Here is a 16161-nt window from a genome sequence, read left to right on the forward strand (position 1 = left end):
GTACGTATAACATCTGGAGGACCAGTTTTGTGATATACCACCAAACACCACCTGTATAAAGTAAGTAAATAATACTCTAGTCATTGTACCCAAATGGTTCAACCTATTTCAACACCTTGAGTGTCTTAGCTAAGTGGACCCATCCATTGAATTCACCCTGGAACTGTGAATGATACCCTACCTTTCTTGATGTCAGACTTGTTAAAGATGATGTAGTCCTGAGAAGAGCAGTATATCATAAATCTACTAATAAAGATAACCTTATCCATTCCTTTTTTCATCTTTGTAAAAAACCCAAGAAAACTGTATTGATCAGGTTCTTCCTGCAGGCATCGAGAATCTGCAGTAAGGAATACTACCTGGAAAAGGAATCTAACTACATAAAGAATGCATTCACAAGCATTAAATTTGCATATGATTCTCCTCAGCAAACGTAAAGCTGAAGACGTACACTGAAATGCCAAGAGTCAGAAAAACAGTGTATATGGAGATGCATATTACTCACAGGTACTGTCCAAGACACTGTATCCCACAGCCTTTGGAGATCCATCATTGAAGTCGTAGTAGTTACTACAATGATCATGTACAATTTCACGAGGATCTTGACATCATATACCAGATCCAAAAATGCAGGGGTGTACAGAATTCCCTGTGGTCATTGTGACCAAGTGTACATTGGTGAGACAGCCAATGTTCACTTGTATAGGAACACAAGTTTGCTCTTAGAATAGAGAATACCAATAATTCTTGTATACTACACTGCAACTTGCATTCACACTTTCAAAGCATGGAACAAACTGAGAAGTTGGCTAGAATCATCAGTTATTAAACCAACCAACAAAACACTGGGATATTGACTTTGTCAATTCCCATTGTGCATACCATTTTAAAACATAATTGAACATGAGCCAGTATGTTGCCTTCTGCACTACAGTTTTACTTTCACCCAAGCACATGGCACCTGACCAATGACATCACTCCGTGTGAACTATTGAAGCCATTGTTTCCCATGTCTGCTATGTATGTCCAAAAAAAGTTCAGTGTTTGGTGCAGCATTGGGCAGGACAAAAATAGTCTTCACTACAGTCTTGTCTTTGTTACCAAATGTTGGCAGCTTGCCATTGTCTCCACAAATAGGTTACTGTATATAATCTTGAAAGATCATGTCAAGTGTTTAATTATCAGTTCTGTCAGATTAAACTGGGTATTCAAGCAAGGCACACAAATTTCCCTTTCATGTCTGATTGGATAATGTGTTTGTATGTACTGTACTATTTTTGACTTGAGTACAGCCTCAAAAGTAATAATTGAGAATGTTCTTTTGTCTATTTTTGTTTTTTGAAGGGGGAGAGATCGGGTGAACTATAGCTTTCGATTGACAAAAGTGAAATAACTATCATATACAGTATATCCTGTATGTAGTTTGCTTCCACGTAGTCATTGCTTGGTTCATTGCACACTTTTGTTACAAGAATCTTGTCTGGTATACATTGTTCATTGAGGAGCAGTGCTGTATGACCCTTATGGGTTTAGCACTGATTATAATTATAATAATGTTCATTTAGGAATGTAATTTACAATTGTGTGCTCGTATCCCTATTATTTCTCCAGTAAAGTCTATCCTATATATGCTTCTATATTCTGTTTTTTCTTGTTCTTCATGTGAGGGAAGGTCAACCATTGGGGGTTGTAAAGCAACTGGGGGAATACGAGGCAATCAGGTTCAGTCAAGGAATGGAAGGGTGGGTCCATTTCCTTAGATCAGGATTCCCTCAGTGTCATTAGTTTTTTCATTCTTTCTAAATGGCTGATCCTTCACAGCTCAGACACCTGTCTGGATTCACTCCAATAGACTCAAAAAGTTTTGCATTGTTCCACTGTCTGAGGGTTCTATGCTAGCACTGGGTCACACATGAGTTTTTTTTTTTTTTTTTTAACAAACCGACTATATCCCACTGAGGCAGGGTAGCCCAAAAAGAAAAACAAAAGTTTCTCTTTTTAAATTTAGTAATTTATACAGGAGAAGGGGTTACCAGGCCCTTGCTCCCGGCATTTTAGTCGCCTCTTACGACACGCATGGCTTACGGAGGAAGAATTCTGTTCCACTTCCCCATGGAGATATGAGGAAATAGACAAGAACTAGAAAGAAAATAGAAGAAAACCCAGAGGGGTGTGTATATATATGCTTGTACATGTATGTGTTGTGTGACCTAAGTGTAAGTAGAAGTAGCAAGACGTACCTGAAATCTTGCACGTTTCTTTCAACAAAACAGCCGTATCCCACCGAGGCACGGTGGCCCAAAAAGAAAAACGAAAGTCTCTTTTTACATTTAGTAATTTATACAGGAGAAGGGGTTACTAGCTCCTTGCTCCCGGCATTTTAGTTGCCTCTTACAACACGCATAGCTTACGGAGGAAGAATTCTGTTCCACTTCCCCATGGAGATAAGAGGAAATAAATGAGAACTAGTAAGAAAATAGAAGAAAACCCAGAGGGGTGTGTATATATATGCTTGTACATGTATGTGTAGTGTGACCTAAGTGTAAGTAGAAGTAGCAAGACTTGCCTGAAACCTTGCATGTTCATTGAGACAAAAATGGACACCAGCAATCCTACCATCATGTAAAACAATTACAGGCTTTCATTTTACACTCACTTGGCAGGACGGTAGTACCTCCCTGGGTGGTTGCTGTCTACCAACCTACTACCTAGGATCTTGCATGTTTATGAGACAGAAAAAAGACACCAGCAATCCCACCATCATGTAAAACAATTACAGGTTTCTGTTGTACACTCACTTGGCAGGACGGTAGTACCTCCCTGGGCAGTTGCTGTCTACCAACCTACTACCTACACACATGAGGTAAAAGTGTATATTGAGGGGTTATTAAACCAGAGTGTTAATAGATAATCTAAGACAACTAATTATTTATTGTGGTTTATTAGTCTGTAATCTTCTTCCCCAGGATGACCCACAACAATCTGATAGCACCCAGGTCTTACTGCTAGGTGGTATGTAAACATACCCAACGTTTATACTCATTTCCAGATTAAAGCCAGGTTCCTCAGTTATGAGCCAAAGGCGTTACATTAATAGTTTATAATTCAAACAGATTGATGAATAAGATACATGTGTAGCACCTAGTTATCTTTATTATGATGTTTCATCAACCAGTGTTTTTTTTTTTTTCAATTCAGTACAGACATTACATATTGGAGACAATGGAAGATGGGGTAATAAGTCCCTCAGCCTTGATAGGTGTTCTGTTCCTTAGCCTTGATCAATATGATTGATCAAGGCTAAGGAACAGGTTTTGAGTAATGAGTTTTCCTAGGTCTTTCTTAATTTTCTGTAAGCCTTTCCTCTTTTCCTCAGATGATACTCTTATCAGTGATCTCCTTACCCCATCTCCATAATATTGTTTTTTCTCAGGTTAAAATTCAGTAACTATTTATTTGACCATTTTGAATATTATCGAAGTTTTCCTGCAGTCTTCTTTGCTCCTTTTCAGTTTGTATTCTCATTATTTTGGCATCATCCACAAAGATACATGTAAGTGTATATTACAGTTGTATATTAATAACCTGGAAACAGGTAATTAACATACACTTGTAATAATATGGGGCCCAAATTGACCTTCTGTGGAACTTTATTGGTCACCATCTTTCCTCCCCCCTCTGAAATGAATGGCCATATCATTTTCAGAGCACCAAAACAAAGATTCCAGCTTTCTGAGGAATCAGATGCCAAAGTCTGTGTTGTGGCCACAATATAAAGAAACTAGTTTCACTTATTTTTAGACATGTACATGTGATAATATCTACATGAAAAAAAATTTGATGACTTTTTAACAGTAAATTGTAGCTGATAGGATAAATTTTACTTTGCAGATAAGTACTGAAGAAGCACACACTGTGGCCCGGCAACTAAAGATCCCATACATCGAATGTTCAGCTAAGAGTCGCACAAATGTGGATCAGTCGTTCTATGAACTTGTGAGAATAGTGCGTAAGTTCCAGGCAGCTGAGCGACCTCCTGCAAAACCTGCTGCTAAAAAGAACAAAAAAAATTGTGTTATTGTTTGAAACTTGACTGACTTATTGTATTAATAAGGGGTCAAAGTCATGAAATTGCAAATCAAAGGCATAAACTGAAATATATAAACATGAACTGCAGATTTCACTGACTCTAGATGTTGATCTTCCAGTTTTTGTTTATCATGGAAAGCGTTAAGTGTCTTTAATCATGAGCAACTTGCAGTAAAGGACTATGTCCAACAGAAATAATAATATATATGAATTAGAAAAGAAGATGAACTGTAAGTTTAAGATAATTTTTGTGAATACTGTACATCTATATACAGCCTGACTTGTCATGATTGTTAGATAATTTGTGGAGATGCTTTGAAATCTTATCCTAGGCAGATATCTTCACAGAATATCTGCCTTGTTTGATTAGATGGTGATTTCTAATATCACAGTTAAGTGCATATAAGCCAAGATAGTGATCTCAAGGCATTGTCATATCAATACAGAAAATCTTGACAGTGTTCTGTGCAGCAGCATACTGCAGCCAATACTCATTTTAGTGTATCTATATATTTTTTTATTTATGAATATAATGGTAGTTCCAGCTATATTGTACCTTGTATTCATATGAAAATATGTATTTTTAATTACTGTATATATATTAAGGCATTTTCTTAAAAGTGTTGGTTATCTGCTTAAAATTTTCGACAAAAATGTAAAAAAATATTTTAACACTTTTATTAATAGTATCATGATTAAATACTATAATGAATTCAGTACATTAAAAGACTGACTGTAACTATTAATACTGTATTTCCCAGGAACTTTTATGCTGTATATGCCAAGAGTACTCAGTACAGTATTTCATTCACTGGTTACAAACTTATAACTGTCAGAAACAGATTAATTAACATGTGCTTGTTTGTTTTTTCATTTTATAATGCCCCTGTTCCAGAAAAAAAAAATGGTGGCCATGTTTGGTCAGGTGTTGGTGTAACTATATTTTTTTTTTTTTTTTTTTTTATTATCACACCGGCCGATTCCCACCAAGGCAGGGTGGCCCGAAAAAGAAAAACTTTCACCATCATTCACTCCATCACTGTCTTGCCAGAAGGGTGCTTTACACTACAGTTTTTAAACTGCAACATTAACACCCCTCCTTCAGAGTGCAGGCACTGTACTTCCCATCTCCAGGACTCAAGTCCGGCCTGCCGGTTTCCCTGAATCCCTTCATAAATGTTACTTTGCTCACACTCCAACAGCACGTCAAGTATTAAAAACCATTTGTCTCCATTCACTCCTATCAAACACGCTCACGCATGCCTGCTGGAATTCCAAGCCCCTCGCACACAAAACCTCCTTTACCCCCTCCCTCCAACCCTTCCTAGGCCGACCCCTACCCCGCCTTCCTTCCACTACAGACTGATACACTCTTGAAGTCATTCTGTTTCGCTCCATTCTCTCTACATGTCCGAACCACCTCAACAACCCTTCCTCAGCCCTCTGGACAACAGTTTTGGTAATCCCGCACCTCCTCCTAACTTCCAAACTACGAATTCTCTGCATTATATTCACACCACACATTGCCCTCAGACATGACATCTCCACTGCCTCCAGCCTTCTCCTCGCTGCAACATTCATCACCCACGCTTCACACCCATATAAGAGCGTTGGTAAAACTATACTCTCATACATTCCCCTCTTTGCCTCCAAGGACAAAGTTCTTTGTCTCCACAGACTCCTAAGTGCACCACTCACTCTTTTTCCCTCATCAATTCTATGATTCACCTCATCTTTCATAGACCCATCTGCTGACACGTCCACTCCCAAATATCTGAATACGTTCACCTCCTCCATACTCTCTCCCTCCAATCTGATATTCAATCTTTCATCACCTAATCTTTTTGTTATCCTCATAACCTTACTCTTTCCTGTATTCACCTTTAATTTTCTTCTTTTGCACACCCTACCAAATTCATCCACCAATCTCTGCAACTTCTCTTCAGAATCTCCCAAGAGCACAGTGTCATCAGCAAAGAGCAGCTGTGACAACTCCCACTTTGTGTGTGATTCTTTATCTTTTAACTCCACGCCTCTTGCCAAGACCCTCGCATTTACTTCTCTTACAACCCCATCTATAAATATATTAAACAACCACGGTGACATCACACATCCTTGTCTAAGGCCTACTTTTACTGGGAAAAAATTTCCCTCTTTCCTACATACTCTAACTTGAGCCTCACTATCCTCGTAAAAACTCTTCACTGCTTTCAGTAACCTACCTCCTACACCATACACTTGCAACATCTGCCACATTGCCCCCCTATCCACCCTGTCATACGCCTTTTCCAAATCCATAAATGCCACAAAGACCTCTTTAGCCTTATCTAAATACTGTTCACTTATATGTTTCACTGTAAACACCTGGTCCACACACCCCCTACCTTTCCTAAAGCCTCCTTGTTCATCTGCTATCCTATTCTCCGTCTTACTCTTAATTCTTTCAATTATAACTCTACCATACACTTTACCAGGTACACTCAACAGACTTTTTTTTTTTTTTTTTTTTTTTTTTTTTTTTTTTTTTTTTTTTATTATCACACTGGCCGATTCCCACCAAGGCAGGGTGGCCCGAAAAAGAAAAACTTTCACCATCATTCACTCCATCACTGTCTTGCCAGAAGGGTGCTTTACACTACAGTTTTTAAACTGCAACATTAACACCCCTCCTTCAGAGTGCAGGCACTGTACTTCCCATCTCCAGGACTCAAGTCCGGCCTGCCGGACTTATCCCCCTATAATTTTTGCACTCTCTTTTATCCCCTTTGCCTTTATACAAAGGAACTATGCATGCTCTCTGCCAATCCCTAGGTACCTTACCTTCTTCCATACATTTATTAAATAATTGCACCAACCACTCCAAAACTATATCCCCACCTGCTTTTAACATTTCTATCTTTATCCCATCAATCCCGGCTGCCTTACCCCCTTTCATTTTACCTACTGCCTCACGAACTTCCCCCACACTCACAACTGGCTCTTCCTCACTCCTACAAGATGTTATTCCTCCTTGCCCTATACACGAAATCACAGCTTCCCTATCTTCATCAACATTTAACAATTCCTCAAAATATTCCTTCCATCTTCCCAATACCTCTAACTCTCCATTTAATAACTCTCCTCTCCTATTTTTAACTGACAAATCCATTTGTTCTCTAGGCTTTCTTAACTTGTTAATCTCACTCCAAAACTTTTTCTTATTTTCAACAAAATTTGTTGATAACATCTCACCCACTCTCTCATTTGCTCTCTTTTTACATTGCTTCACCACTCTCTTAACTTCTCTCTTTTTCTCCATATACTCTTCCCTCCTTGCATCACTTCTACTTTGTAAAAACTTCTCATATGCTAACTTTTTCTCCCTTACTACTCTCTTTACATCATCATTCCACCAATCGCTCCTCTTCCCTCCTGCACCCACTTTCCTGTAACCACAAACTTCTGCTGAACACTCTAACACTACATTTTTAAACCTACCCCATACCTCTTCGACCCCATTGCCTATGCTCTCATTAGCCCATCTATCCTCCAATAGCTGTTTATATCTTACCCTAACTGCCTCCTCTTTTAGTTTATAAACCTTCACCTCTCTCTTCCCTGATGCTTCTATTCTCCTTGTATCCCATCTACCTTTTACTCTCAGTGTAGCTACAACTAGAAAGTGATCTGATATATCTGTGGCCCCTCTATAAACATGTACATCCTGAAGTCTACTCAACAGTCTTTTATCTACCAATACATAATCCAACAAACTACTGTCATTTCGCCCTACATCATATCGTGTATACTTATTTATCCTCTTTTTCTTAAAATATGTATTACCTATAACTAAACCCCTTTCTATACAAAGTTCAATCAAAGGGCTCCCATTATCATTTACACCTGGCACCCCAAACTTACCTACCACACCCTCTCTAAAAGTTTCTCCTACTTTAGCATTCAAGTCCCCTACCACAATTACTCTCTCACTTGGTTCAAAGGCTCCTATACATTCACTTAACATCTCCCAAAATCTCTCTCTCTCCTCTGCATTCCTCTCTTCTCCAGGTGCATACACGCTTATTATGACCCACTTCTCGCATCCAACCTTTACTTTAATCCACATAATTCTTGAATTTACACATTCATATTCTCTTTTCTCCTTCCATAACTGATCATTTAACATTACTGCTACCCCTTCCTTTGCTCTAACTCTCTCAGATACTCCAGATTTAATCCCATTTATTTCCCCCCACTGAAACTCTCCTACCCCCTTCAGCTTTGTTTCGCTTAGGGCCAGGACATCCAACTTCTTTTCATTCATAACATCAGCAATCATCTGTTTCTTGTCATCCGCACTACATCCACGCACATTTAAGCAACCCAGTTTTATAAAGTTTTTCTTCTTCTCTTTTTTAGTAATTGTATACAGGAGAAGGGGTTACTAGCCCATTGCTCCCGGCATTTTAGTCGCCTCATACGACACGCATGGCTTACGGAGGAAAGATTCTTTTCCACTTCCCCATGGACAATAGAAGAAATAAAAAAGAACAAGAGCTATTTAGAAAAAGGAGAAAAACCTAGATGTATGTATATATATATATGCATGTGCGTGTCTGTGAAGTGTGACCAAAGTGTAAGTAGGAGTAGCAAGATATCCCTGTTATCTTAGCGTGTTTATGAGACAGAAAAAGAAACCAGCAATCCTACCATCATGCAAAACAGTTACAGGTTTTTGTTTCACAGTCATCTGGCAGGACGGTAGTACTTCCCTGGGTGGTTGCTGTCTACCAACCTACTACCTATATCATACCTATATCATTTTTCAAAATTCTTTACTTTTTTCATTAAATTGCAATGTTTAAAGTACACTAGCTCGAATTAAAGCTGAGAGCTTAAGAATTCCCAAACCTGCATGCTAATTACTGTACCAGAATCAATGAACCACATAAGATTCCAGCTGGGATGTGGAACAGTCGCAGACCTTCTATCCACTCTACTACATAATCATAAGACTGCAAACATAAAGTGAATGACATTTATATATATAGTAACATTTCTTGTACACGTGTGTGACTGCTCATATACTATATATGCTACAGAATATGTTTTTATTGATCTTGTTCTTTGGAATTGCCAAGTAATATCTGTGCTTAAAATTCAAATTAGTTTTGAAGTATGGTAAGACCCCTGCATCCGCAGGATGTGTGTTCCAAGGACCTGCCGTGGATACCGAAACCGTGGTTAGTAGCCAACCCTATATACAAGTCTTATACATACCTATTATAAAGTTTAATTGATAAGTTATGCACAATAAGTGGAGAATTATCACTTATTCACTGATAGGAAGTGCTTCTTGGCTTCTCTTAGGTTTTGAAGAACTGCCAGGCTTTCTACTTTTGCTCTCTGGGGCCATTATTATACAAAATTAAGAGTAAACCATGGATACCAAATCAGTGAATATGGGGGTTCTACTGTATGTGTAAAATTTGAATATACATTAAATATTTGTGCAAAGTTATTGGAAACATAAGAAAATATATATTTGGTATATTACTATATTCATAATTATCAAAAACATTCACAAAAAAATGTTAAACCCTTATGGGTCATTCAGTGCTGCTATATTTAGTATACAGCCTCTCCTCACTTAACGGTGGAGATAGGGACCTAAGACCCTCTTGGTAAATGAATTTGTTGCTAAACAAGGAGCATACTATAATGGTAGTGGATTTTTGTCAACCATCTTTGATATTGTTTTAATGTCACCTTTACACCATTTATAACATTTCTAGTATATTTTTAAATGTTTATACTGCAGTGCACTGTATATTGTAGTAAACAGAATTGAGGAAATCAGCTCTAATATACATTATTTAGGTATAAATAATGGTCAGAGAGCCCGTCGTAAGTCCGAGGCGTCGGTAAATGAGTATGTCGCTAAGTGAAGAAAGGCTGTAAACATTTAACTTCACAGTAAAGTTCTCTTGTGAAGCTTGTTTTACATATGGTTGTTAAACATATAGTACATTATTATTATAATCATAGGGAAGTGTTAGACTCATAGGGTCATATGGTGCCTAGAGAATAGAAGGCAAACAGGTTTGATCCATGCAATTAGAGGATGGTTTTAATTCTTTAGATAAAAGTTGGGGGTTAGGAGATTTGTCAGGAAAGAGAAGTGTTTCCTGATGCGGGTCTTAGTCATATGATGATCTGCCACTGGAGTTTTTGGTCATTTGACCAAGACCTTCCACTGGCTTACCAATTTGCCCCTTTAAAAATTGAGAGCCCTTTTTCCTTCCTGGCATAAAAGTACTTTCTGTGAGGAAATATATACAGTACTGTATAGCTATTATACTTTTGAAACTACTGGTATGTACAGTATACTTATCCTCACCACTAAACTATACTGAAATGATAAGGGTACACCCTTATTGTATGTAAGGATTAATAGTTTTATTATTACTAAGAGTCTATGATATTCTGTATGAATAGTGTAGAATAAATCCTCTCATAGTGCATGGATAAGTTTGTGGAAATTAGTGGGATGTGAATGAAGAACATTTGGAAAACATAAGGTTACATTCCAGAGCCCCCCAGATTTGCCCCCCAAAAATAAAAATTTATCTTGTTGAATTCTAATTATAGTTACTTGGTTAACATGGAAGTATGGAGAGGATTGATTTGGCCCTGCAAGGCTAAGATGGACAATTGTGGTTCTTGGGGTAGATGCAGATTTTTCAGTAGCTGTTGTACTCAAGCACTCTGTAATGAATCTCTGGTACAGTACTTTGTAAAGATAATGATAAAAGCTGATTTCAAACCATCCAGCATTAAACATGCACTGTTGTCAAGATTCTCCATCCTCCTTGCACAATTTTATAGGCAGGGCTTTGTTCTTTATTATCTGAGCACTAGTATTACATTCATGGGGTAGGAGGGGCACTAAACCTGTAGGGGTCATACAGCATCTGGAGGAATGGAAGCAATCAGGTTTGCTCCAGGAGAGGTCAGTATCATAGCACTGTATGGCAGCCCCCATTCCTTTTTTTTTCTTTAACCCACACATTAAGTAGCTTCTTTTTCTTTTATCTTTAACATTCTCACCAGGTTACAATTTGTACTGCACTTTGCACAAGTTCTTATTACCTGATCACTGACATTGTATGGACAGTGGATTTTTACACCAAAAGTGCAGGCAGTTTGCATCACACATGCCACCTTGTAGCATACCTAAAATTTCCACTTTCCTCAGTACTGTCAGAGCTTCATAGTCATGCCTCTTGGTACCTCCAACATCACTAGTATTCGTCTTGGGTACCAAGGTTAGTAGAAGAAGGGGTGATGAAAAGATCCAATACAGTGCTAAACAAGCAGATTGTGAAATGGTGGCATGTAGTACCAATTTTGCATCTAACCTGTCATGCTATTTTTTTTTTTTTTTAGGGTTTATGGTACATAATACAAAGCATTATAGCATGCTATGATATTTTTTGCACTTTTAAATAGTGTTAGTACAAAATGTCATTTTGATTTTGCAATAATTAAAGAGTTACTGTATACAAAAGCAACCTTTCAGATATGAAGCTATCATATACAGTATATTTCTGAAAATTAAAATAAATTATCTTTAAAAAATGTATACAGTAGACACTTTCAAATAAGGGCAAAAGCACTTTGGGGAAAAAAAAAAAATGCCCCAGTTTGAGGACTGGTTCTATTCAGCTGGCAAGTCTTTCTGTTTTGCATAGATATGATCAAAATCCACTTACCATACATCACCTAGAACAGTTCATATCACTTAGTTTGCATTTTTAATAACCAGTGCTTGCTTTTTTTTTTTAATACTCTTAGTATTATGCTGAAAAATCATTTTGTAGTAACTATTTATATTAAGAGAGTATACCAAATCATCAGTTTCAAATTTTTCATATTATTATTAACCCTTAAACTGTCCAAACGTAGATCTATGTTCATGTGCATAGTGCTCCGACCTTGATTTTCCCCATTTGAAAGCATGTAAAAAGAAACGTAGATCTACGTTTGGACAGTTTAAGGGTTAAATAAGAAATACTAAATGGATATTGGTCATATTGTGTTACTACCTTTCCCCACATTAAATTAAAAATTATCCCAAAATGAATTAGTTGATTGAAATTTTTAAAATTTTTCTCAATATTTAGGGTGTTACATTTCTGCTATTAGAATAGAAAAAAACTTTCCAAGGACAATTTTTTTGTGTATTTCAGCAGTCACTGCTTTCCATATCTTCAATGGATTAGTCATGAAAATGGTTCAGCAGTTACAAAATTACAAGCATCATGCTGCTGCATTTGTCCTGGAGATAATGAACTGAACGTACTGTTTGTCCACACTGCCACTTTCCTTCTGCTTACAGAATTCACTAAGGTGAAAGTATACTTGGCTTGACAAGATAATTTTCCACACAGCATTTGTACTTCAGTGCATCAACTGTTGGTTGTTGTGGTACCACTTCAGTACATCAGCTGTTGTGGTGCCTAACAAACAATTATTGTAATTTTAACCTGACGTGTCCTTCAAGGGGTGTCTTGAAGCCAGTGAAGGGCTCTAAATTCAGGGAATTGGAGCTGAGCACTTTCTTGAATCAAACCTGATTGCCTCCAATTCCTTATTTCCCAGATGCTGTATGACCCTTATGGGTTTAGCACTTCCCACAAATATAATATAAATTAACCTGATGTGTTCATATAATTAAGGTATGAATTGATCTTTTACTCATAAGTGCCTCATTGGTTTTAAAATTCTTATATGCAACAATGTAGTTGAAAGTATTAAGAGATTATTTTTATAGTACACCTGAAACTGTATAAGACAAGTGCCTAGAAATTTACTGTTAATGAGACATAAATGACTGCTCAATAATTTTTAACCTGTCATGGAAGCAGAGATAAAGTAGAGGAACTTTATATTAAAGACAAACACTCATCAAATTAGATGACAAAGTTTGAAATTCAACTGACTGTAACTCTATAAAAGGATGAATTTTTATCAGGAGGGTCACACACATGTGCCTTACGATGTACACTAAGGTTGTGAGTGCACTTAAAACAATAACCAGATTTACTTTTGGAACCCTTCAGTACATACCTTTTAAAATTTATAAAAAAAAAAATAAAAAGCTATTCTGGGTATAAGAATAGTAAAGTATTTAGAAATTATCATTATATTCATGGAAAGTGCAAAACCTATAGGGTCATACCAGAACTGTATGACCCTTATGGGTTTAGCACTTGGTTATGATAATATAGGGTCATACAGCACTTGTAAATTATATAGGAATGATTCTATTTGTCAGTTAAATCCTAGAAGATACAAGACATCACATACATAGTTATATAATAGTGGCAAAATATTAACTATAATGCACTCGTATTTTATTTCATTAGGAGCGCTGTATAGTCCTTGTGGCTTAGCGTTTGATTTAGGGAATTGGATCTGTGCTCCAGTTCCCCGAATTAAGCCTGAATGCCTTCCACATCCCCCCCCCCAGGTGCTGTATAATCCTCCGGGTTTAGCGCTTCCCCCTTGATTATAATTATAATAATAATAATAATGTGGCTTAGCGCTTCTTTTTTTTTTTTTTTTTTTTTTTGATTATAATAATAATAATTATTTCATTATATATATTTTTATATTATCACACCGGCCGATTCCCACCAAGGCAGGGTGGCCCGAAAAAGAAAAACTTTCACCATCATTCACTCCATCACTGTCTTGCCAGAAGGGTGCTTTACACTACAGTTTTTAAACTGCAACATTAACACCCCTCCTTCAGAGTGCAGGCACTGTACTTCCCATCTCCAGGACTCAAGTCCGGCCTGCCGGTTTCCCTGAATCCCTTCATAAATGTTACTTTGCTCACACTCCAACAGCACGTCAAGTATTAAAAACCATTTGTCTCCATTCACTCCTATCAAACACGCTCACGCATGCCTGCTGGAAGTCCAAGCCCCTCGCACACAAAACCTCCTTTACCCCCTCCCTCCAACCCTTCCTAGGCCGACCCCTACCCCGCCTTCCTTCCACTACAGACTGATACACTCTTGAAGTCATTCTGTTTCGCTCCATTCTCTCTACATGTCCGAACCACCTCAACAACCCTTCCTCAGCCCTCTGGACAACAGTTTTGGTAATCCCGCACCTCCTCCTAACTTCCAAACTACGAATTCTCTGCATTATATTCACACCACACATTGCCCTCAGACATGACATCTCCACTGCCTCCAGCCTTCTCCTCGCTGCAACATTCATCACCCACGCTTCACACCCATATAAGAGCGTTGGTAAAACTATACTCTCATACATTCCCCTCTTTGCCTCCAAGGACAAAGTTCTTTGTCTCCACAGACTCCTAAGTGCACCACTCACTCTTTTTCCCTCATCAATTCTATGATTCACCTCATCTTTCATAGACCCATCCGCTGACACGTCCACTCCCAAATATCTGAATACGTTCACCTCCTCCATACTCTCTCCCTCCAATCTGATATTCAATCTTTCATCACCTAATCTTTTTGTTATCCTCATAACCTTACTCTTTCCTGTATTCACCTTTAATTTCCTTCTTTTGCACACCCTACCAAATTCATCCACCAATCTCTGCAACTTCTCTTCAGAATCTCCCAAGAGCACAGTTGTGCTAAATCCATAGGGGTCTTACAGTACCACAGGGAGTGGAAGGCATTCAGATTCTATGCAGGGAAAGGGAGGGTAGCTCCATTTCTTTGGATGAAAAGCACTTCACTGGCATTAATGGATGATGCACCCACTGAAAATGGTTGTTTAGAAATTAATGGAAGCTAAGGGTAGCCTTACATGATATTGATAATGAAATATACCAACCAACCGACGTGGTACAAGTACAGTATGAGCCGCAAATTATTGCATATTAAAGCAGTTATTTTTATTTGCCAATGAAAAAATTCAAACCATCTTATTTCAAAATATTTTAACCTACACTAATTGATGTAGATACAGAATCCATGCACAACAATTAGTAAATAAGTAATTTTTATTTGAAGAATTTGCTTTTGCACACCTTACGTCTAGTAACACAAGTTAAGGAATTTAGTACAACAAACAAAATGTTAAATCTTGTTTACATGTATTTATAAGCTATTTTTATATATTTTCATGGGAAGTTCTAAACTGATAGGGTCATAAAGCATATAATATACTTTATATTTATTAATGTTATCAGCCTAATTATCAACATTGTTCCAAGCCTGTGTTATAAACCTTGAGGATGGTGCTCATTAGATATTGTAATGGCTCTTAATTTATTGTTGAAAGGAAATAAAGATATTTTTAAGAAAAAATGTTTTTTTTATACATAAATGGTAATAATAAGGTACTGGCTCAAGATATTGTAGTTTTTGTTTTATTGTGCAGTACATATTGTGGTTTCATAAATGACAAAAATTAAACTAATGAAATACACATTAACAATATTGTTGGCAGATATTATGTATTTTCTTCACAATAGTAGAAAACAGTTCACTTTATTTTGACTATATTCCTGATAACAGTGTCAGCCTTGTGGATACTGTCTGTGAAATTTAGTTCAAATTACTGATACTGTACATTATTATTATTATAATCATGGGGAAGTTTTAAATCTGTAAGGATCACAGTGCCTAGGAATTAAATTGTTGATACAAATTCACTCATTGTTTCAATAATTTATCACAACAAACCACTGCTAACTTTCAGCAAAATAAGCTCATTTAATTATTATTATTATTATTATTAACACACTGGCCGATTCCCACCAAGGCAGGGTGCCCCAAAACAAGAAAAACTTTCACCATCATTCACTCCATCACTGTCTTGCCAGAAGGGTGCTTTACACTACAGTTTTTAAACTGCAACATTAACACTCCTTCAGAGTGCAGGCACTGTACTTCCCATCTCCAGGACTCAAGTCTGGCCTGCCGGTTTCCCTGAATCCCTTCATAAATGTTACTTTGCTCACACTCCAACAGCACGTCAAGTATTAAAAACCATTTGTCTCCATTCATTCCTATCAAACACGCTCATGCATGCCCG

At 37.3% G+C, this 16161-nt stretch overlaps 1 protein-coding gene across 3 annotated transcripts in view; it reads right to left on the reverse strand.

Annotated features, from left to right (window-relative positions):
* Positions 1–3912: 3912 nt before the first annotated feature.
* Positions 3913–16161, reverse strand: part of LOC128691752 (PMS1 protein homolog 1) — a 90873-nt gene continuing 78624 nt past the window's right edge. For all 3 annotated transcript variants that reach the window (XM_070079625.1, XM_070079608.1, XM_070079618.1), the window contains one exon: positions 3913–4051. The gene's annotated coding sequence lies outside the window, so the exon portion shown is untranslated. The remainder of the gene's footprint in view (positions 4052–16161) is intronic.

Source organism: Cherax quadricarinatus, chromosome 6, assembly GCF_038502225.1.
Source record: "Cherax quadricarinatus isolate ZL_2023a chromosome 6, ASM3850222v1, whole genome shotgun sequence".
Lineage (NCBI taxonomy): Eukaryota > Metazoa > Arthropoda > Malacostraca > Decapoda > Parastacidae > Cherax > Cherax quadricarinatus.